Source organism: Salvelinus namaycush, chromosome 17 (assembly GCF_016432855.1).
Source record: "Salvelinus namaycush isolate Seneca chromosome 17, SaNama_1.0, whole genome shotgun sequence".
Classification (NCBI taxonomy): domain Eukaryota; kingdom Metazoa; phylum Chordata; class Actinopteri; order Salmoniformes; family Salmonidae; genus Salvelinus; species Salvelinus namaycush.
In genome coordinates, this window is record NC_052323.1 from 15,749,120 (window position 1) to 15,771,159 (window position 22,040).

Consider the following 22,040-nt stretch of genomic DNA (forward strand, 5'->3'; position numbering starts at 1 on the left):
TTACGGGTGGCATCCATGAGTCTAAATATTCCTGTTACATTGCACAACCTTCAATGTTATGTCATAATTACGTAAAATTCTGGCAAATTAGTTCGCAATGAGCCAGGCGGCCCAAACTGTTGCATATACCCTGACTCTGCGTGCAATGAATGCAAGAGAAGTGACACAATTTCACCTGGTTAATATTGCCTGCTAACCTGGATTTCTTTTGGCTAAATATGCAGGTTTAAAATATATATACTTCTGTGTATTGATTTTAAGAATGTTAAATAAAGGTGTTAAAAAAAAAAATTATGCAAAATCGGCGTCCAAAATGACCGATTTCCGATTGTTATGAAAACTTAATATCGGCCCTAATTAATCAGCCATTCCGATTTAATCGGTCGACCTCTAGTCTACACCCATTCTGTAAGTGAGGACTTGGTGGACTGTATATTCTTTAGGTTAGGTTTTACTTTGTGTTTGCTCCCATGTGCTGGTAAAGGCACAGATGACAGACCGGTAGGATTCAAATTGAGGTGGTTTAATAACGCTGAAGATGCACAGGCACGGAACAGCACAGTGTATAGAGTATGGATCTGCTAAGGTACTTAGTGGTCTGGCAACTTGCTTCAATCTGTGTGTGTGTGCGTGTGTGTGTGTAAAGAGAGAAATAAAGATGGTGAATGACAGAATACAATCTCTTATAAACAATATGCATGGCAATAACATACAGCTCAATAAAACGTGACTCTAAGTGTACTAATTTGAGATCAAAAGGGTGCTGCCGCACGTGTACTACAAAGCATAGGACCATCTTCAGTACAGGGCTACAATGAACTTGAATACCTCTAAACAGTGAAATGCAATGTTATACCCATATAATGATTTACCATACACGTATACAATTACAGGGCATATAAACTACGCACTTGGGGACATTTATCCTATACAAATACAGGGTTAAATGTCCAAAATTATATGGGGGAAAGGGGGATACCTAGTTAGTTGTACAACTGAATGCCTTCAACTGAAATGTGTCTTCCGCATTTTACCCAACCCCTCTGAACCAATCGACATCCGCTTCTTCGGGGAACAGTGGGTTATCTGCCTTGCTCAGGGGTAGAACGACAGATTTTTACCTTGTCAGCTCGGGGATTCGATCCCGCAACCTTTCAGTTACTGGCCCAATGCTCTAACCACCATAACAGAGCTAGCCAGCTCACAGTAGCTAGCTCGCAGTAGAAACTACTAATTAGTGTAACCATAAATATGACATTGTCGCAGAGACATAAACACCCGAAAGATATGAAATATGTAATAAGGATGCACACTGGCCTTGGCTAACACAATGAAAGCTAACTGGTGGGTTAACACGGGTGGCTGGAGCTTTCTCTCGCTTGACTTCTCTCGAGCTGATCTTCTCTGAGCTAGAGATCGCCCAGCATGCTCTGCTCCACTTCACCAGTGGGCGGAGCTACATCTCAGATATGATGAACTAACATTACTGATACGGTTAACTACAAATACTTCACAGCGTTTTGTACACGTTCAGCATCGTTCACACCCTCTTAAGCCTTAGCCCCACCCATCTCTTTAAGGATTCACATGTGAGGCCATGTGCTAAACAGAGTGAGTACAGTAGTGTATTAAACAACCAAAGATTTGAAGATTAAAAGCTGGTTTATACTACATCTATCGACATGTCTGTAGACAGTTGTTGCAGTGACATCATGAACATTCTATTGTCGTCCGACATTAAACTTGTCATTGTTGTTATGAAAAAGTATAAACACAAAAAATAAAGCCTGCATGATATCAGCAGCCTGGTGGTCCAAAATAGCATAGCTGGTGTATTTTAACACCAACTGTTTAGAGTAGTACACAGCATTGTACGAGATCTTCAGTTTCTTCGCTATTCCATGTGAGAAACTGCCTTCATTTCTTAGAACAAGAATAGACTGACGAGTTTCAGAAGAAAGGTCTTTGTTTCTGACGATTTTGAGCCTGTAATCGAACCCATAAATGCTGATGCTCCAGATACTCAACTAGTCCAAAGGACATTTTTTTATTTATTGCTGCTTTAATCAGGACCATGGCAACAAAACTGCAAAAGGGTTTTCTAATGATACATTAGCCTTTTTAAAAGGATAAACTTGGATTAGGTAATACAATGTGCCATTGGAACACAGGAGTGATGGTTGCTGATAATGGGCCTCTGTACGCCTATGTAGATATTCCATAAAAAATCAGCCGTTTCCAGCCACAATAGTCATTTACAACATTAACGATGTCTACACTGTATTTCTGACCAATTTTATGTTATTTTAATGGACAAAAAATGTCATTTTCTTTCAAATGCAAGGACATTTCTAAGTGACCCCAAACTTGAACGGTAGTGTATGTCTGTCTATTTCGCCAAATATCTCGCAATGTGTAATTTAGTCGGACACCATTTTTAATCATGAGAATCTCCTCTTTCTAATTATGTAAGGCTGGGCAGTGTATTCCGTTGTCATCAAACGCTAGTCAACTTCTGACTTTCTGGACTTTATTTCCCTACTTCCTCATTATGCAGACATAAGCACACTTGGCACCATTGAGGTGCGGATGTTTTACTTTCTACCCAAGTTATTTTTTAGTTTCGTCCTAAGAACAGATGGTAGTGGTAAAAAGAAAGGGATACATTGTTTTGGTGCCATTTAGGCAAAATGGAATTCTAAGCGTCACTCCAGTCAAAACAGGCTTTGCGAACGTTTGATTCCATTCATTTGCTATGGGCTCGTGCTAGTGTTCCAGCTTAGCCAACGTTCTTTTGCCATTTTTCAGCCTTGGGTTCATTTTGACTCATTCTATTGTCCAGCCTTCCATAATCCCAACTCATAACTTTGATACCCTGCATGAATCTACAGGTAGCTCAAGCTAACCAACTAGCAATGCAGAGCCACTGAGATACAAATACTATTATACACAATGTTAGCTAGCACACTTAAATGTGTGTTTGCGTTCGCACACTTTCATGAGGATCTCCTGTGGTGCCTCTCTGTACTTCTGTTTTCTCCCCTTGTTCACCTTGGTCTAATGAACCTTTCCATTGTTCAAATATTAATCCTGATGATCACGGTTCACGCTGAACACTCAAATCTACCTCCCGGCTATCTCTCCTTCTTCGCTTTCTCTCTTTCATTCTCTGTCCATACACATTCACAGTTACCCTTTCTCTCTCTCTCGCTCATGTCAGTGCTCGCTATATCTTGTTAAAAAGAGTTAGTGAAGCTGAAAGGCCAATCACATTAACATGAGGAGTGACAAGCATAGTGGAGAGAATATGGTGTGAGGGTCAAGTCAGACGGACACTTCCAAGATTTTAATTGCATATGCCTAATTGCGATCTTAATTATTATATATAACAACCCTGGGATCTGGAAATAAATTGGAGCAATTACTCACTACTGTCGCTGTGGCGTCTGACAGCTAAAATATCGCCAAAGATTAGCACTTAATCCTGATGCACAGACAGGATCTCAGAGAAACTCTTTGAAGATGAGGGAGTTAAATATCCCCTTCACTCGACAATGTGTAGGCTCGCCTTGGGTGATGGGTTCCAGCCATTTTGCGCTCTGGAGTCTAATCAGTCATGGTACAGGAGGAGAGAGAGAGAGAGAGAGCTGGCCGCTCATCTCGGACTGTGGAATGATTTGAATGTTCAGATGGAGAGGGAGCGTGGAGCAGGGTTGGCTATTTGGCCAGGGTGCAAATGCTCAGCGTCGCTTGCTCTCACTCTCTCTGCTCTAAATGTCATGGGAAGTCAGGGAGCCGAGTTAACCTTGCTTTCATGGCATGCCAGCCTCCACTGCCAGTTTAAAGAGTCTCATTTACAATTACCAACACGGCTCAATCCAAATAATGACTTCAATTAGGCTATTAAAAAGGGCCGGGGTGACAAGGAGACTCACCCTGTCATCTTAAAACGCCCCAATGACTGGCACCCTCAGGTAATGTTTTCATTAAAATGATGGTGACTAGTCTGTTGCCTGATATAGGTTGTTTTTTTTCCCTTTGTGCCCACGTTCACTGTCTGGCATGTCATTGTCTGTTCACTGCTCTGCATCTCGCGCTCTCTCTCTGCATCTTGCATCTCGCGCTCTCTCTCTGCATCTCGCGCTCTCTCTCTGCATCTCGCGCTCTCTCTCTGCATCTCGCGCTCCCTCTCTGCATCTCGCGCTCCCTCTCTGCATCTCGCGCTCCCTCTCTGCATCTCGCGCTCTCTCTCTGCATCTCGCGCTCTCTCTCTGCATCTCGCGCTCTCTCTCTGCATCTCGCGCTCTCTCTCTGCATCTCGCGCTCTCTCTGCATCTCGCGCTCTCTCTCTGCATCTCGCGCTCTCTCTCTGCATCTCGCGCTCTCTCTCTGCATCTCGCGCTCTCTCTCTGCATCTCGCGCTCCCTCTCTGCATCTCGCGCTCCCTCTCTGCATCTCGCGCTCCCTCTCTGCATCTCGCGCTCCCTCTCTGCATCTCGCGCTCCCTCTCTGCATCTCGCGCTCCCTCTCTGCATCTCGCGCTCTCTCTGCATCTCGCGCTCTCTCTCTGCATCTCGCGCTCTCTCTCTGCATCTCGCGCTCTCTCTCTGCATCTCGCGCTCTCTCTCTGCATCTCGCGCTCTCTCTCTGCACCTCGCGCTCTCTCTCGCTCTCAAATTCAGTTCAAGGGGCTTTATTGGCATGGCAAACATGTTTACATTGCCAAAGCAAGTGAAATAGATAATAACCAAAAGTGAAATAAAAAACGAACAGTAAAAATTACACACAAGTTCCAAAATAATAAAGACATTTCAAATGTCATTGTCTATATAGTGTTGTAATGATGTGCAAATAGTTCAAGTACAAAACATACATATAGGTTGTATTTACAATGGTGTTTGTTCTTCACTGGTTGCCCTTTTTCTTGTGGCAACAGGTCACAAATATTGCTGCTGTGATGGCATACTGTGGTATTTCACCCAATAGATATGGGAGTTTATCAAAATTGGATTTGTTTTCAAATTCTTTGTGGGCCTGTGTAATCTGAGGGAAATACAGTTGAAGTTTTTATATACACCTTAGCCAAATACATTTAAACTCAGTTTTTCACAATTCCTGACATTTAATCCTAGTAAAAATTCCCTGTCAGTTAGGATCACCACTTTATTTTAAGAATGTGAAATGTCAGAATAATAGTAGAGAGAATTATTTCTTTCAGCTTTTATTTCTTTCATCACATTCCCAGTGGGTCAGAAGTTTACATACACTCAATTAGTATTTGGTAGCATTGCCTTTAAATTGTTTAACTTGGGTCAAACGTTTTGGGTAGCCTTCCACAAGCTTCCCACAATAAGTTGGGTGAATTTTGGCCCATTCCTCCTGACAGAGCTGATGTAACTGAGTCAGGTTTGTAGGCCTCCTTGCTCGCACGCGCTTTTTCAGTTCTGCCCTCAAAATGTTCTATAGGATTGAGGTCAGGGCTTTGGATTGGCCACTCCAATACCTTGACTTTGTTGTCCTTGAGCCATTTTGCCACAACTTGGAAGTATGGTTGGGGTCATTGTCCATTTGGAAGACGCATTTGCGACCAAGCTTTAACTTCCTGACTGATGTCTTGAGATGTTGCTTCAGTATATCCACATCATTTTCCTCCCTCATGATGCAATCTATTGTGAAGTGCACCAGCCCCTCCTGCAGCAAAGCACCCCCACAACATGATGCTGCCACCCTTGTGCTTCACAGTTGGGATGGTGTTCTTTGGCTTGCAAGCATCCCCCTTTTTCCTCCAAACATAATGATGGTCTTTATGGCCAAACAGTTCTTTTTTTGTTTTATCAGACCAGAGGACATTTCTCCAAAAAGTACGATCTTTGTCCCCATGTGCAGTTGCAAACCGTGGTCTGGCTTTTTATGGCGGTTTTGGAGCAGTGGCTTCTTCCTTGCTGAGCGGCCTTTCAAGTTATGTCGATATAGGACTCGTTTTAATGTGGATATAGCTACTTTTGTACCTGTTTCCTCCAGCATCTTCACAAGGTCCTTTGCTGTTGTTCTGGGATTGATTTGCACTTTTCGCACCACAGTATGTTCATCTCTAGGAGACAGAACGCGTCTCCTTCCTGAGCGGTAATGACTGCTGCATGGTCCCATTTGTGTTTATACTTGCGTACTATTGTTTGTACAGATGAACGTGGTACCTTCAGGCGTTTGGAAATTGCTCCCATGGATGACGCAGACTTGTGGAGGTCTACCATTTTCTTCTGAGGTCTTAGCTGATTTCTTTCGATTTTCCCATGATGACAAGCAAAGAGGCACTGAGTTTGAAGGTAGGCCTTGAAATACATCCACAGGTACACCTCCAATTGACACAAATTATGTCATTTAGTCTATCAGAAGCTTCTAAAGCCATGACATCATTTTCTGGAATTTTACAAGCTGTTTAAAGGCACAGTCAACTTAGTGTATGTAAACTTCTGACCCACTGGAATTGTGATACAGTGAAATAATGTCTGTAAACAATTGTTGGAAAAATTACTTGTGTCATGCACAAAGTAGATGTCCTAACCGACTTGACAAAACTATAGTTTGCTAACAAGAAATTTGTGGAGTGGTTGAAAAACGAGTTTTAATGACTTCAACCTTAAGTGTATGTAAACTTCCGACTTCAACTGTATGTGTCTCTGGTCATACATCTGACAGGAGGTTAGGAAGTGCAGCTCAGTTTCCACCTCATTTTGTGAGCAGTGTGCACAAAGCTGGTCTAATCTTGAGAGCCAGGTCTGCCTTCGGCGGCCTTTCTCAATAGCAAGGCTATGCTCACTGAGTCTTTACATAGTCGAAGATTTCCTTAATTTTGGGTCAGTCACAGTGGTCAGGTATTGTGTACTCTCTGTTTAGGGCCAAATAGCATTCTAGTTTGCTCTGTTTTTTGGCTAATTCTTTGCAATGTGTCAAGTAATTATCTTTTTGTTTTCTCATGATTTGGTTGGGTCTAGTTGTGTTGCTGTCCTGGGGCTCTGTGGGGTCTGTCTGTGTTTGTGAACAGAGCCCCAGGACCAGCTTGCTTAGGGGGCTCTTCTCCAGGTTTATTTGTCTGTAGGTGATGGCTTTGTTATGGAGGTTTGGGAATAGCTTCCTTTTAGGTGGTTGTAGAATTTAACGGCTCTTTTCTGGATTTTGATAATTAGCGGGTATCGGCCTAATTCTGCTCTGCGTGCATTATTGGGTGTTTTACGTTGTATTTTTACAGAATTCTGCATGCAGTCTCTCAATTTGGTGGTTGTCCCATTTTGAGCATTCTTAGTTGGTGAGCGTACCCCAGACCTCACAACCATAAAGGGCAATGGGTTCTATAACACATTTAATATTATTTTTGCCAGATACTAATTGGTGTGTCAAAGTTTGTGTTAATTTTTATGGCATAGAAGGCCCTTGCCTTGTCTCTCAGATCGTTCACAGCTTTGTCGAGGTTACCTGTGGCGCTGATGTTTAGGCTGAGGTATATATTGTTTTTTGTGTGCTCTAGATGGAATTTGTGGTCCAGACCTTTTTTGGAACACCATTATTTTTGTCTTACTGAGATTCACTGTCAGGGCCCAGGTCTGACAGAATCTGTGCAGAAGATCTAGGTGGTGCTGTAGGCCTTCCTTGGTTGGGGACAGAAGCACCAGATCATCTGCAAAAAGTAGACAATTGACTTCTGATTCTAGTACGGTGAGGCCGGGTGCTGCAGACTGTTCTAGTGCCCTCGCCAATTCGTTGATATATACAGTACTTGTCAAAAGTTTGGACACACCTACTCATTCAAGGGTTTTTCTTTATTTTGACTATTTTCTACATCGTCAAATAATAGTGAAGACATCAGAACTATGAAATAACACATATGGAATCGTGTAGTAACCCAAAAAGTGTTCAACAAATAAAAATATATTTTAGATTCTTCAAAGTAGCCACCCTTTGCCTTGATGACAGCTTTGCACACTCTTCACATTTTCTCAACCAGCTTCACCTGGAATGCTTTTACAACAGTCTTGAAGGAGTTCCCACATATGCTGAGCACTTGTTGGCTGCTTTGTGGTTCCAACACGGCAGCTGGAACTAAAAATCTCAAATTTGGACTCCCGATTAAAGGGCAAATTTCCACGATCTAATGTCCATTGCTTGTGTTTTTTTTTTACCTAAGCAAAACTCCTCTTCTAATTGGTGTCCTTTAGTGGTGCTTTCTTTGCAGCAATTCGACCATGAAGGCCTGATTTCACGCAGTCCCCTCTGAACAGTTGATGTAGAGATGTCTGTTACTTGAACTCTGAAGCATTTATTTGGGCTGCAATAGCTGATGCTGGTAGCTCTAATGAACGTATCCTCTGCAGCAGAGGTAACTCTGGGTCTTCCTTTCCTGTGGCCAGCTGTGAGAGCCAGTTTCATCATAGCGCTTGATAGTTTTTGTGACTGCACTTGAAAAAACTTTCAAAGTTCATGGAACTTCATGTATTAAAGTAATGATGGACTGTCGTTTCGCTTTGCTTATTCCAGTTGTTCTTGCCATAATATGGACTTGGTCTTTTACCAAATAGAGCTATCTTCTGTATACCACCCCTACCTTGTCACAACACAACTGATTGACTCAAACACATTAAGAAGGAAAGAAATTCCATTATTTAACTTTTAACAAGGCACACCGGTTAATTGTGGTGACAGGTGACTACCTTATGAAGCTGGTTGAGAGAATGCTAAGAGTGTGAAAAACGGTCATCAAAGCAAAGGGTGGCTACTTTGAAGAATCGCAAATGTTTTGATTTGTTTAACACTTTATAGTTTACTACATGATTCCATGTGTTATTTCATCGGTTTGATGTCTTCCCCATCATTCTCCAATGTAGAAATGAGTAAAAATAAAGAGAAGGCCTTGAATGAGCCGGTGTGTCCAAACTTTTGACTTGGTACTGTATGTTGAAGAGGGTGGGGCTTAAGCTGCATCCCTGTCTCACCCCACGGCCCTGTGGGAAGAAATGTGTTTTTTTGCCAATTTTAACCACACTCTTGTTTGTGTACATGGATTTTATAATGTATGTTTTTCCTCTAACACCACTTTCAATCAATTTGTATAGCAGACCCTCATGCCAAATTGAGTCAAGCTTTTTTGAAGTCAATGAAGCATGATAAGACTTTGTTTGTCAATTAGGGTGTGCAGGGTGAATACGTGGTCTGTCGTACAGTAATTTGGTAAAAAACTATTTGACATTTGCTCAGTACAAATTTTGTGCTGAGGAAATGTATGAGTCTGCTGTTAATAATAATGCAGAGGATTTTCCCAAGGTTGCTGTTGACGCATAACCCACGGTAGTTATTGGGGTCAAATTTGTCTCCACTTTTGTGGAAACCAAGCAATCCTTGGTTCCAAATATTGGGGAATATGCCAGAGCTGAGGATGATAAAAATTTTAAGGATAGCCAATTGGGATTTGTGGTCTGTATATTTTATCATTTGATTTAGGATACCATCAACCCCACAGGCCTTTTTGGGTTGGAGGGTTTGTATTTTGTTCTGTAGTTCATTCACTATAATTGGAGAAACCAGTGGGTTCTGGTAGTCTTTAATAGTTGATTCTAAGATTTTGTATATGTTTTTGCTGTTTGTTCTTTGTCATCGAGCCAAAAAGATTGGAGAAGTGGTTTATCCATACATCCCCGTTTTAGATAGATAACACTCTGTGTTGTTTGTTTAGAGTTTTCCTATTTTCCCAGAAGTGGTTAGTGTGGAAGGACCACCAGAGGGCAGGCTGGGCTCACGGATGGTAGCCCAACAAGGCATGGGAGACAAGGTAACCAGAGGCAATTGAGCACAGCTGACACTACTAATGAGATATTCTCCTTCCCCTATAAGAGAGAGTATGGAACCAGCAGAAGAAGGGGGAAGAACTATCTCTGGAAGATGGCCACCGAGACAGAGGAGCGATCTATGAAGAACCATTAGGACGGTGACAATCCCGTGACTTTTGTTGTAGTTTAAAGACAATCGTATTGTGTTCCTGTTTGATCTGGAGAAGAAGATGTATGTTTTTTCCTTTGGAGATTTTCATTGATTATGTTGGAGTGTTTGTGTTGACCAAATGCCCTCAATATAGAACTTTGTTCAATCAAGAAAATCTACTCCTGACTCGTTTGTTCCACCTTCCCGCTTTAGAGTGACGCCCAATTACTTGGTCCGCTCACATTAGATTCTATGTATTCTTCATTTACATTGAGCTGATTTCTGACGTGCTGTTCCTTTTTCCGTAGTGTATTTCTGTATTGTTTTAGTGATTCACCATACTGTACGTAGGTTGCGGTTTTCTGGGTCTTTTTGTTTTTGGTTGGATAAGTTTCTCAATTTCTTTCTTAGGTTTTAGCATTTTTCATCAATCCGTTTGTTGTTAATTTTCTTAGGTTGTCTGCTTTAAATGTTTAGATTTGATTGGGAAGCTGAGAGGTCAAATATACTGTTTAGGTTTTCTTCTGCCAAATTTACACCTTCACTATTACAGTATTACAGTGAAACATTTTGTCCAGGAAATTGTCAAGAAGGGATTCAATTTGTTGTCTAATTGTTTTTTTGGTAGATTTCAACACTGCTTTCCTTCCATCTATAGCATTTCTTAATATTCCTTTGGCTTTGATGCCTCATGATTGAGCAAAGCTCTGTTCAAGTATAGTGTGATTTTGCTGTGGTCTGATAGGGGTGTCAGTGGACTGACTGTGAACTGACTCTGGGTTGAGGTCAGTGCTAAAGTTTTCTACAGTACTACTGCCAAGAGATGAGCATTAGATGTACCTACCATAGGAGTTCCCTCAGCATACCATTAACCATGTACATACCGTCCGACAGAGCTGCAAGAGTTGTGACCCGTTTTTGTTGGTTATGTTGTCGTAATTGTGTCTGGGGGGCATATGGGGAAGGGAATGCTGTCACCTCCAGGTAGGTGTTTGTCAACCTGTGTGCTGAGGTTGTCTGTCGGGTTCTTGTCCAGTTCTGGCATTTAGGTCGCCACAGACTTGTACATGTCCTTGAGCCTGGGAATTGTTGATCTCCCCCTCTAGGATGGAGAAGCTGTTATCGTTAAAGTATGGGGATTCTATTGGGTTGTCGTGACGTGACTATCATTAATGTGATGACTGTTATTCATTGAATAATTACCTACTACGTTTAATTGTTATTAGATTAAATTAATCATGTAACAATTAACTCATTAGGAATTTGGGGCACCACGGGAAAAGTTGTTTAAAACCTCTACCGCTTCTCTCTCCAGGATCCGGGATCCCCCTCATCAAAAAAGCTGACTAGCATAGCCTAGCTTAACGCGACAGGGATATCATATATTATAATTTCATGAAATCACAAGTCCAATACAGCAAATGAAAGATAAACATCTTGTGAATCCAGCCATCATTTCCGATAAAAAAAAAATGTTTTACAGCGAAAACACAATATATATTTATATTAGCTCACCACAATAGCCAAACACACAACGCCATTTATTCACCGCCAACATAGCTTTCACAAAACCCACAAATAGAGATAAAATTAATCACTAACCTTTGAACAACTTCATCAGATGACAGTCTTATAACATCATGTTATACAATACATTTATGTTTTGTTCGAAAATGTGCATATTTAGAGGTACAAATCGTGGTTTTACATTGTGAATACGTAGCCATGATGCACCAAATTGTCCGGAGAAAATTTGGACAGTCACGTAATCTAACCAAAAAACGAATCATAAACTTTACTAAAAAATACATGTTGTACAGCAAATGAAAGATACACTGGTTCTTAATGCAACCGCTGTGTTAGATTTTTTAAAATAACTTTAGTACAACGTACAGCATGCAATATTGTGAGACAGCGCCCAACAATTCTCCGCCTTGTTGGAGCCAACACAAACCACAAAAATACGAAATAACATCATAAATATTCTCTTACTTTTGATGATCTTCCATCAGAATGTTGTGCAAGGAGTCCTAGTTCCAGAGTAAATCGTTGTTTTGTTTTAGAATGTCCATTTCTTCTGTAGAATTGGCAACTTTGGCTAGCCATGTGGAGGGCACATGTCCAAGAAATCTTTGCGCATGGAACGAAAAATTCCAAAAGTCCCAATAAACGTTGAATAAACTGGTCAAACTCGGTTGAAAATCCTACTTTATGATGTTTTTCTCATATGTATCCAATAAAATCAGAGCCGGACCATTTCGTCGTGTATACCTAACGCATTTCAGAAGACAATGTGAGGTTCCCTGGTGCGCAGTTGAATACTGACAAAAGAGCGGACCTGTCACTCCAAAAGCTCTCATTCGGTCTCACATGAAGCTAGACGTATGAAGTGCATACAGATCCATAAATATAAGCCAGTTGAATAGGCAGGCCCTGACACAGAGCCCCATTTTCAGAATTTTCACTTCCTGTTTGGAGGTTTGCTGCCAAATGAGTTCTGTTTTACTCACAGATATAATTCAAACAGTTTTAGAAACTTCAGAGTGTTTTCTATCCAATATTAATAATAATATGCATATTGTATGATCTAGAACAGAGTACGAGGCAGTTTAATTTGGGCACGATTTTTTCCCAAAGTGAAAATAGCGCCCCCTATTAAGAGGAAGTTAACGAGTTACCGTCTCCCGAATTAAACTCAAGAATATATAGATATAACAGTTACTAGTTAATAATTTCCTCATATCAGTCCCACTCTGACCGTTGCAGACTTCGTGAATCTGCACAAACCCGAGTCTCACTGATCATTCCATACCACACACATTGATTTGATTATTTTACGAAGAAACTACATGATAACATATGATACACACACACACACGCGGTGTAGGTTATTGATTAGTAACTTAATACGATGACAACAGGTCCCTAGCGGACTAACACAATATGACACTTGTTACACAAGATGGAGAGTTAGCGAGAGAAAGAGAAGCAACACTTGGATACATTTGGAAACTATGCTTACAGTAGCCCTAATACCTTGCCCCGAACTGCCGCTCTTTGGGTAAGAAGTCATGAATGTATTTACGTGTTGGAGGTCTTCGTTGGGCTCAGGCCTTCGTGGGCAGGGTTCCGCTTTGTGAGAAGGGTTCGATTGGGCCCCAGTTCTTCGGATGGCCTTCACCTTCGTTCTCAGGTGTAAGTCTCTGATTGTTCACGAGGTCACAATATCCTTCTTCTTAGTTGTCTGTTTACTTGCACTCGTTCTGGAAGAGTGGTCTTCTGAGGACGGCTAATCAGCCATGTCGATGATCCCGGAGTGGGGGTGAGGGCAACGATGATTTGAAGAGAATAACCGGATGGTCATACTTAAATTCACTGTCTTAGATACAGTACTTAGAACAGCTACTCAACAGTAGCATTGTATTGTTAGAGGTTCTTTTGTCTTCAACCTTGTGTTGCGTTCCGGGGTCGTGACTAATGTGGGCCAAGCTGCAGCGGGGCGTTTACGTCATGCTGACACACTCCCTGGGCTCCCTGGGGCGTGGCTAGTTACGAAGCATGGTATCATCATTTACTATGATCTCGTTAGAGAACTAAAATCACAATCTTATCGTCACAAAAACATTCTCTTTATCCTTGATTTTTCTACACAACGTAAAGGATGTAAACCAGATGGACACAGTGTAAAAGGTCTTTAAGTTACAATGTTTTTGTTATAACGTCTTCATACAACTTTTAATGACATCACAAAATATACATTCATTTTCCATATTCCATCTCTCATCATTCCCAACATTCGGATGTTGAAATATACTGTCCCAGTGTCCATTGTTAGATGTTGAAGTTTTGGGCGGGAAACTCTTCTGTAACAAAGTGACATTCCATTCGCCCAAACTAGAGACCAGGATGGAGTTGGTGATGCATCTGCATCTCTCTCTCGCTGCATCTGCATCTCTCTCTCTCTCTCTCTCTCTCTGCATCTGCATCTCTCTCTCGCTGCATCTGCATCTCTCTCTCTCTCTCTCTCTCTCTGCATCTCTCTCTCTCTCTGCATCTCTCTCTCTCTCTGCATCTCTCTCTCTCTGCATCTCTCTCTCTCTCTGCATCTCTCTCTCTCTCTGCATCTCTCTCTCTCTCTCTCTGCATCTCTCTCGCTGCATCTCTCTCGCTCTCTCTCTCTCTCTCGCTGCATCTCTCTCGCTCTCTCTCTCTCTCTCTCTCTCTCGCTGCATCTCTCTCGCTCTCTCTCTCTCTCTCTCTCGCTGCATCTCTCTCGCTCTCTCTCTCTCTCGCTGCATCTCTCTCGCTCTCTCTCTCTCTCGCTGCATCTCTCTCGCTCTCTCTCTCTCTCTCTCTCGCTGCATCTCTCTCGCTCTCTCTCTCTCTCTCTCTCGCTGCATCTCTCTCGCTCTCTCTCTCTCTCTCTCTCTCGCTGCATCTCTCTCGCTCTCTCTCTCTCTCTCTCTCTCGCTGCATCTCTCTCGCTCTCTCTCTCTCTCTCTCTCGCTGCATCTCTCTCGCTGCTCTCTCTCTCTCTCTCTCGCTGCATCTCTCTCGCTGCTCTCTCTCTCTCTCTCGCTGCATCTCTCTCGCTGCTCTCTCTCTCTCTCTCGCTGCATCTCTCTCGCTGCTCTCTCTCTCTCTCTCGCTGCATCTCTCTCTCTCTCTCTCGCTGCATCTGCATCTCTCTCTCTCTCGCTGCATCTGCATCTCTCTCTCTCTCTCGCTGCATCTGCATCTCTCTCTCTCTCTCGCTGCATCTGCATCTCTCTCTCTCTCTCGCTGCATCTGCATCTCTCTCTCTCGCTGCATCTGCATCTCTCTCTCTCGCTGCATCTGCATCTTTCTCTCTCGCTGCATCTGCATCTCTCTCTCTCGCTGCATCTGCATCTCTCTCGCTGCATCTCTCTCTCTCTCTCTGCATCTCTCTCTCTCTCGCTGCATCTCTCTCTCTCTCGATGCATCGCTCTCTCTCGATGCATCGCTCTCTCTCGATGCATCGCTCTCTCTCGATGCATCGCTCTCTCTCTCGATGCATCGCTCTCTCTCTCGATGCATCGCTCTCTCTCTCGATGCATCGCTCTCTCTCTCTCGATGCATCGCTCTCTCTCTCTCGATGCATCGCTCTCTCTCTCGATGCATCGCTCTCTCTCTCTCTCGATGCATCGCTCTCTCTCTCTCTCGATGCATCGCTCTCTCTCTCTCTCGATGCATCGCTCTCTCTCTCTCTCGATGCATCGCTCTCTCTCTCTCGATGCATCTCTCTCTCTCGATGCATCGCTCTCTCTCGATGCATCGCTCTCTCTCGATGCATCGCTCTCTCTCGATGCATCGCTCTCTCTCGATGCATCGCTCTCTCTCGATGCATCGCTCTCTCTCGATGCATCGCTCTCTCTCGATGCATCGCTCTCTCTCGATGCATCGCTCTCTCTCGATGCATCGCTCTCTCTCGATGCATCGCTCTCTCTCGATGCATCGCTCTCTCTCGATGCATCGCTCTCTCTCGATGCATCGCTCTCTCTCTCGATGCATCGCTCTCTCTCTCGATGCATCGCTCTCTCTCGATGCATCGTTCTCTCTCGATGCATCTCTCTCGATGCATCTCTCTCGATGCATCTCTCTCTCTCTCGATGCATCTCTCTCTCTCTCGATGCATCTCTCTCTCTCTCGATGCCTCTCTCTCTCTCTCGATGCATCTCTCTCTCTCTCGATGCATCTCTCTCTCTCTCGATGCATCTCTCTCTCTCTCGATGCATCTCTCTCTCTCTCGATGCATCTCTCTCTCTCTCTCTCGATGCATCTCTCTCTCTCTCTCTCTCTCGATGCATCTCTCTCTCTCTCGATGCATCTCTCTCGATGCATCTCTCTCTCTCTCTCTCGATGCATCTCTCTCTCTCTCTCTCGATGCATCTCTCTCTCTCTCTCTCGATGCATCTCTCTCTCTCTCTCTCGCTGCATCTCTCTCTCTCTCTCTCGCTGCATCTCTCTCTCTCTCTCTCGATGCATCTCTCTCTCTCTCAATTCAATTCAATTGACTTTATTGACATGGCAAGTTCATTATTACTTACATTGTCAAAGTATACATATCGAAAAATCAAAATCAAATATATATGTATATATATACAAAATATATATATATATTTATATATAAATAAATGGTGGGACCAACAGCAATAATAGTAGTAGTGTACATGGGATTACCATTAACAACAACTACAACAACAATATTAATCAGAACAACAATACATTAAATCAATGGTAGTAGACCAGTGTCAATATGATTTGAGAAGACATATGACCTGGTATGAAAGACAAAACAAAACTAAGCTAAATGGGAAATATTATCAACATTACTTTGCATTTTTCACTGGCTGTCCCTCAGGTTGTGGCAGGAGGACACATATTTGGCTGCCAAAACTGCACATTTTGGCTTTTCACCCAATAAAATTTGATTTTTTCTTCATCTTTTATAGTTTCAAATTCTTTGTATTGAGTTATAATTTTGGGAAAGAAATATGCTCTTAGGTCTGAGTATTTGTCACAGTGTAGTAGGAAATGCACCTCTGTCTCTACCTCTCCCCTGGAGCAGAGTGAGCACAGCCTGTCCTCTCTGGGCAGCCAGGTTTGTCTGTGACGACCGGTCTCTATAGCCAGACTGTGCTCACTGAGTCTGTACCTAGTCAATGTTTTCCTCAGTTTTCTATCAGTCACAGTGGTCAGATAGTCTGCCACCATGTACTGTCTGTTTAGAGCCAAATAGCATTGAAGTTTACTTTGATTTTTTGTGGTGTCTTTCCAATAGGTTATATATTTTTCTTTTTGTTTTGTGATGATTTGGTTGGGCCAGATTTTCTGAGGGCTGTCCCGAGGCTCTATGGGGTTTGTTTGGGTTGGTGAACTGAGCCTCAGAACCAGCTGGCTGAGGGGACTCTTCTCTGGTTTCATCTCTTGACATTGTAGAGCTGTGTGATGGAATGTTTTAGGGTCACTTGTTTTTAGATGGTTGTAAAATTTGATGGCTCTTTTTTCTATTCGAATGAGGGGGGGGTATTGGCCCAATTCTGCCCTACATGCATCTCTCTCTCTCTCTCTCTCTCTCTCTCGATGCATCTCTCTCTCTCTCTCTCTCTCTCGATGCATCTCTCTCTCTCTCTCTCTCTCGATGCATCTCTCTCTCTCTCTCTCTCTCGATGCATCTGCATCTCTCTCTCTCTCTCTCTCTCTCTGCATCTCTCTCTCTCTCTGCATCTCTCTCTCTCTCTGCATCTGCATCGCTCTCTCTCTCTCTCTGCATCTCTCTCTCTCTCTGCATCTGCATCTCTCTCTCTCTCTGCATCTGCATCTCTCTCTCTGCATCTCTCTCTGCATCTCTCTCTCTCTCTCTGCATCTCTCTCTCTGCATCTGCATCTGCATCTCTCTCTCTCTCTGCATCTGCATCTCTCTCTCTCTCTCTCGATGCATCTCTCTCTCTCTCTCTCGATGCATCTCTCTCTCTCTCTCGATGCATCTCTCTCTCTCTCGATGCATCTCTCTCTCTCTCTCTCTCGATGCATCTCTCTCTCTCTCGATGCATCTGCATCTCTCTCTCTCTCGATGCATCTGCATCTCTCTCTCTCTCGATGCATCTGCATCTCTCTCTCTCTCGATGCATCTGCATCTCTCTCTCGATGCATCTCTCTCTCTCTCTCTCTCTCGATGCATCTCTCTCTCTGCATCTCTCTCTCTCGATGCATCTCTCTCTCTCTCTCTGCATCTCTCTCTCTCTCTCTCTGCATCTCTCTCTCTCTCTCTCTGCATCTCTCTCTCTCTCGCTGCATCTCTCTCTCTCTCTCGCTGCATCTCTCTCGCTGCATCTCTCTCTCTCTCTCGCTGCATCTCTCTCGCTGCATCTCTCTCTCTCTCTCGCTGCATCTCTCTCTCGCTGCATCTCTCTCTCTCTCTCTCGCTGCATCTCTCTCTCTCTCTCTCGCTGCATCTCTCTCTCTCTCTCTCGCTGCATCTCTCTCTCTCTCTCTCGCTGCATCTCTCTCTCTCTCTCTCTCGCTGCATCTATCTCTCTCTCTCTCTCTCTCGCTGCATCTCTCTCTCTCTCTCTCTCTCTCGCTGCATCTCTCTCTCTCTCTCTCTCGCTGCATCTATCTCGCTCTCTCTCTCTCTCGCTGCATCTCTCGCTCTCTCTCTCGCTGCATCTCTCGCTCTCTCTCTCGCTGCATCTCTCGCTCTCTTTCTCGCTGCATCTGCATCTCTCTCTCTCTCTGCATCTCTTTCTCTGTTCTTTTAATCTGTTTCTAACACCATGGGACAGCATCTCTGCTGGTCTGTGGTCCTTTCATGTCTTCCTCTCTGGCATCCTCTCTTTAGCATAATTGGCCCTCCGTTTGTCTGACCGCATACATGTCCCTCTGTCTATGCTTAAGCACTTTATAACGGCATTAGACCCATCTCCTCTAGTCTCTGCTAGTCTGTGTGGCTTTTCGTGTCATTTTTCATTGGCCGTAGAGTAACCGACAGATCAGTATCTTATTGGAGAGAACAGAAGGAACGAGGAAGAGAGAAGGGGAGCCCAGCCTTTATATTAAGCCTTATTTAATTAGACGTTTTCTTTCTGTCCTCCCCTCCTCCCCATGTGTTTGTTTAGCTCTGTTGTTTTATGGGAGGGAGGGGAGGGAAGGCAATAGACAGAAGTGAGGTTGACATAGGATTACTGTTAATAAGCAGCTGAGGGACATGGGGGGATGGGCTCCAGGGACTTTATGGCTTTTCATTACTGAGGTTTTATCATTCAAATGGTTCTCATCTGCTCTGGAACAATATGAGTCGTGACGACACACGGTGCGTTGTAACTTCAGTCAGGTTGGGTTTCTATAAATGCTGAGATACATGGAGAGCACAGGAGGTTGGTGGCACCTTAATTGGGGAGGACGGGCTCGTGATAATGGCTGGAGCGGAATCTGTGGAATGGTATCAAATACATCCAACACGTTGCCATTCTATTCACTCTGTTCCAGCCATTATTATAAGCCGTCCTCCTCTCAGCAGCCTCCTGTGATAGAGGCAGTAAGATAGATGGATGGGATTGACAGATAAATGGATGGATCGATTCACATTCAATAGTTGTTTTTTTCTCAGAGTGAAGATGTTAAGAGCTTTTCTGCTCCGTTAGTCCCAAATAAAGGTCCTCCTCATCCTCCTGTCATTGAATAATGTCTGCTGGGATGAATGGCTTTTCATTAGCGACATAATTAGGAACTGCAGGCAGTGTTCAACATGGTCCATCACGGCAGCACAGCAGCTCATAGCACCATTAGACTGTGGTCAAAAATCTGTTTCTCGTTATTTGCTTATTCTGAGAGTAACATTTCAATCACAGCGTGCCCGTTGCCTTAGGGGAAAGATGGCTGTTGAAGGTCAGTTTAAATTTCAACGGCAGTAATTAGATTGCTGATTAGTCAACGCCTCCCAATGCAACTCTGAGAAATGGCTAATTGTGCTATGGGTGTGTGGAGGTAGGCTAGACAAGAGAGGGGAATGCCAGTGGCGCGTGTTGACTTAATGTCACCCATCCATTTAGCTTCCTCTCTGGTTGGCCTGGCAGGCACTGGAAACGCCAGGCTCATTCATCTCAGGTCTCCCACTCAGCGGCCACGCACATGGATTCTGTCATACCCCCCTGACACACACACACACACACACACACACACGTGCACTTTAACACAGACAGACGGACATAAACAATCACACACACACACACACACACTACAGAAACAGCGACACACACACACACCACCACACACACCTGCAGATGCTCTCACTCCCCAGGGCAGCCATGCGTGCACATACACTCAGCCCATTCTGAAAAGCCCTGTGATTGATTGACAGACCCCAGCAGTTATTGGTATTCCAGCAGCGAGCTGCACCCACTATGAGTGACAATCGGATGGATGTTTTTGCAGGTCCAGACTCCTCATCCATTTTAAAACATTTCACCCGTCTCTCTGTCTTCTCTCCTTCTGATTCCATCAGAAGGGCATCCCTATCGGCCAGTTCTGCAAGAACTTCAACGAGAAGGCAGAAGAGCTCAAGGAAGGGAATTCCTCTGCCCATCAAGATTCACGTTAAGGTGTATTAAAAAATAAAAAATACTACTCACTCAGTGTACCCAGCCGTGCCCCTTACAGCTTACCCTTTCAGAGATCCTGCCTGATTTCACTGGCTGCATACCATTACCCAAGAACCTCCATTATTCATACTGTTCCACCGAAGTAAGCTTTTCCGTTTGCATTCATTAATCTAGCGTTGTCCGGGGGACGTAAAAGTCTCCCAGAATTTAGCGCGTATAAAAGGATAGAATCATCGTAAAGAGTATAGAATCATCATAATGTGGCTTTTATGATTTTTTTCATATGGTATTAATTTTTCATATCTCATACAGCAGCATTTTTCTGTTAATCATTTTCAAAGTCCTCTAGGCAATTATACATGCATTGATGTCAGTGCATATGTGGAATATCTAATGAGGGAACAGATTAAGCCTTGTAAACCCCATAGGCATTGACTTTGACAGAAAGACTCAGAACTTTGTCCAACCCACCTGCAGCCTCGCTCTTACTCACGGGCTCCATCTGTTGGTCACTACAAGCATCTCCTCACTACCCAAATGTCCTTTTGTGTATATAAAGGGGGATACCTAGTCGGTTGTACAACTGAATGCATTCAACTGAAATGTATCTAACGCATTTAACCCAACCCCTCTGAATCAGAGAGGTGCGGGGGGCTGCCTTAATCGACACCCACGTCTTCGGCGCCCGGGGAACAGTGGGTTAACTGCCTTGATCAGGGGCAGAGCGACAGATTTTTACCTTGTCAGCTCGAGGATTCGATCCAGCAACCTTTTGGTTACTGACCCAATGCTAGTAGAATTTCCCTTGCCGTGTCGATCTACTGAGTATTGTTTGTCATGCTTTATATAATACACTATATATACACCAGTATGTGGACACCTCTTCAAATTTGTGGATTTGGATATTTCAGCCTCACCCGTTGCTGACAGTTGTATAAAATCAAGCACACAGCCATGCAATCTCCATAGACAAACATTGGCAGTAGAATGGCCTGACTGAAGACCTCAGTGACTTTCAACGTGGCACTGTCATAGGATGCCACCTTTCCAACAAGTCAGTTTGTCAAATTTTGACCCTGCTATAGCTGCCCCGGTCAACTGTAAGTGCTGTTATTGTGAAGTGGAAACGTCTAGGAGCAACAACGCCTCAGCCGCGAAGTGGTAGAAGCTCACAGAACGGGAACGCGGTGTGCTGAAAGGCACAGCGCGTAAAAATCGTCTGTCCTCGGTTGCAACTCTCACTACCGAGTTCCAAACTACCTCTGGAAGCAACGTCAGCACAATAACTGTTCATCGGGAGCTTTATGAAATGGATATCCATGGCCGAGCACAAGCCATAGATGAAAGCGTCGGCAGGAGTGGTGTAAAGCTCACCGCCAATGGACTCTGGAGCAGTGGAAACGCGTTCTTTAGTGTGATGAATCACGCTTTACCATCTGGCAGTCTAGTCTGACTGACAAATCTGGGTTTGGCGGATGCCAGGAGAACACTATTTGCCCCAATACATAGTGCCAACTAAAGTTTGGTGGAGGATGGTCTTGGACTGTTTTTCATGGTTTGGGCTAGGCCCCTTAGTTCCAGTTAAAGGAAATCTTAACGCTACAGCATCCAATGACATTCTAGACAATTCTGTGCTTCCAACTTTGTGGCAACAGTTTGGGGAAGGCCCTTTCCTGTTTCAGCATGACAATGCCTGGCCTGCATGACTGGCCTGCACAGAGCCCTGACCTCAACCCCATCAAACACCTTTGGGATGATTTGGAACGCCGACTGCAAGCCAGGCCTAATTGCCCAGACTTGGTTTAGCTAGTATAGTGGAAGTGTCTCTCTCGCTGGCATGCCACAGGGCTGTTGGCACCTTGCAGCCTCGATCAGTCTTGTGTTCATTGTTCCTTCATTTCTTTCTCCCTGTCTCTGACTCATCCTGTTCAACAAAAAGATGGGAGCAGTAGC

General features: G+C 43.8%; 1 pseudogene; it reads left to right on the forward strand.

Moving 5' to 3' along the window:
• The window catches only part of LOC120061964, a 63,612-nt pseudogene that overhangs the window by 38,142 nt on the left and 3,430 nt on the right, over positions 1 to 22,040 (forward strand).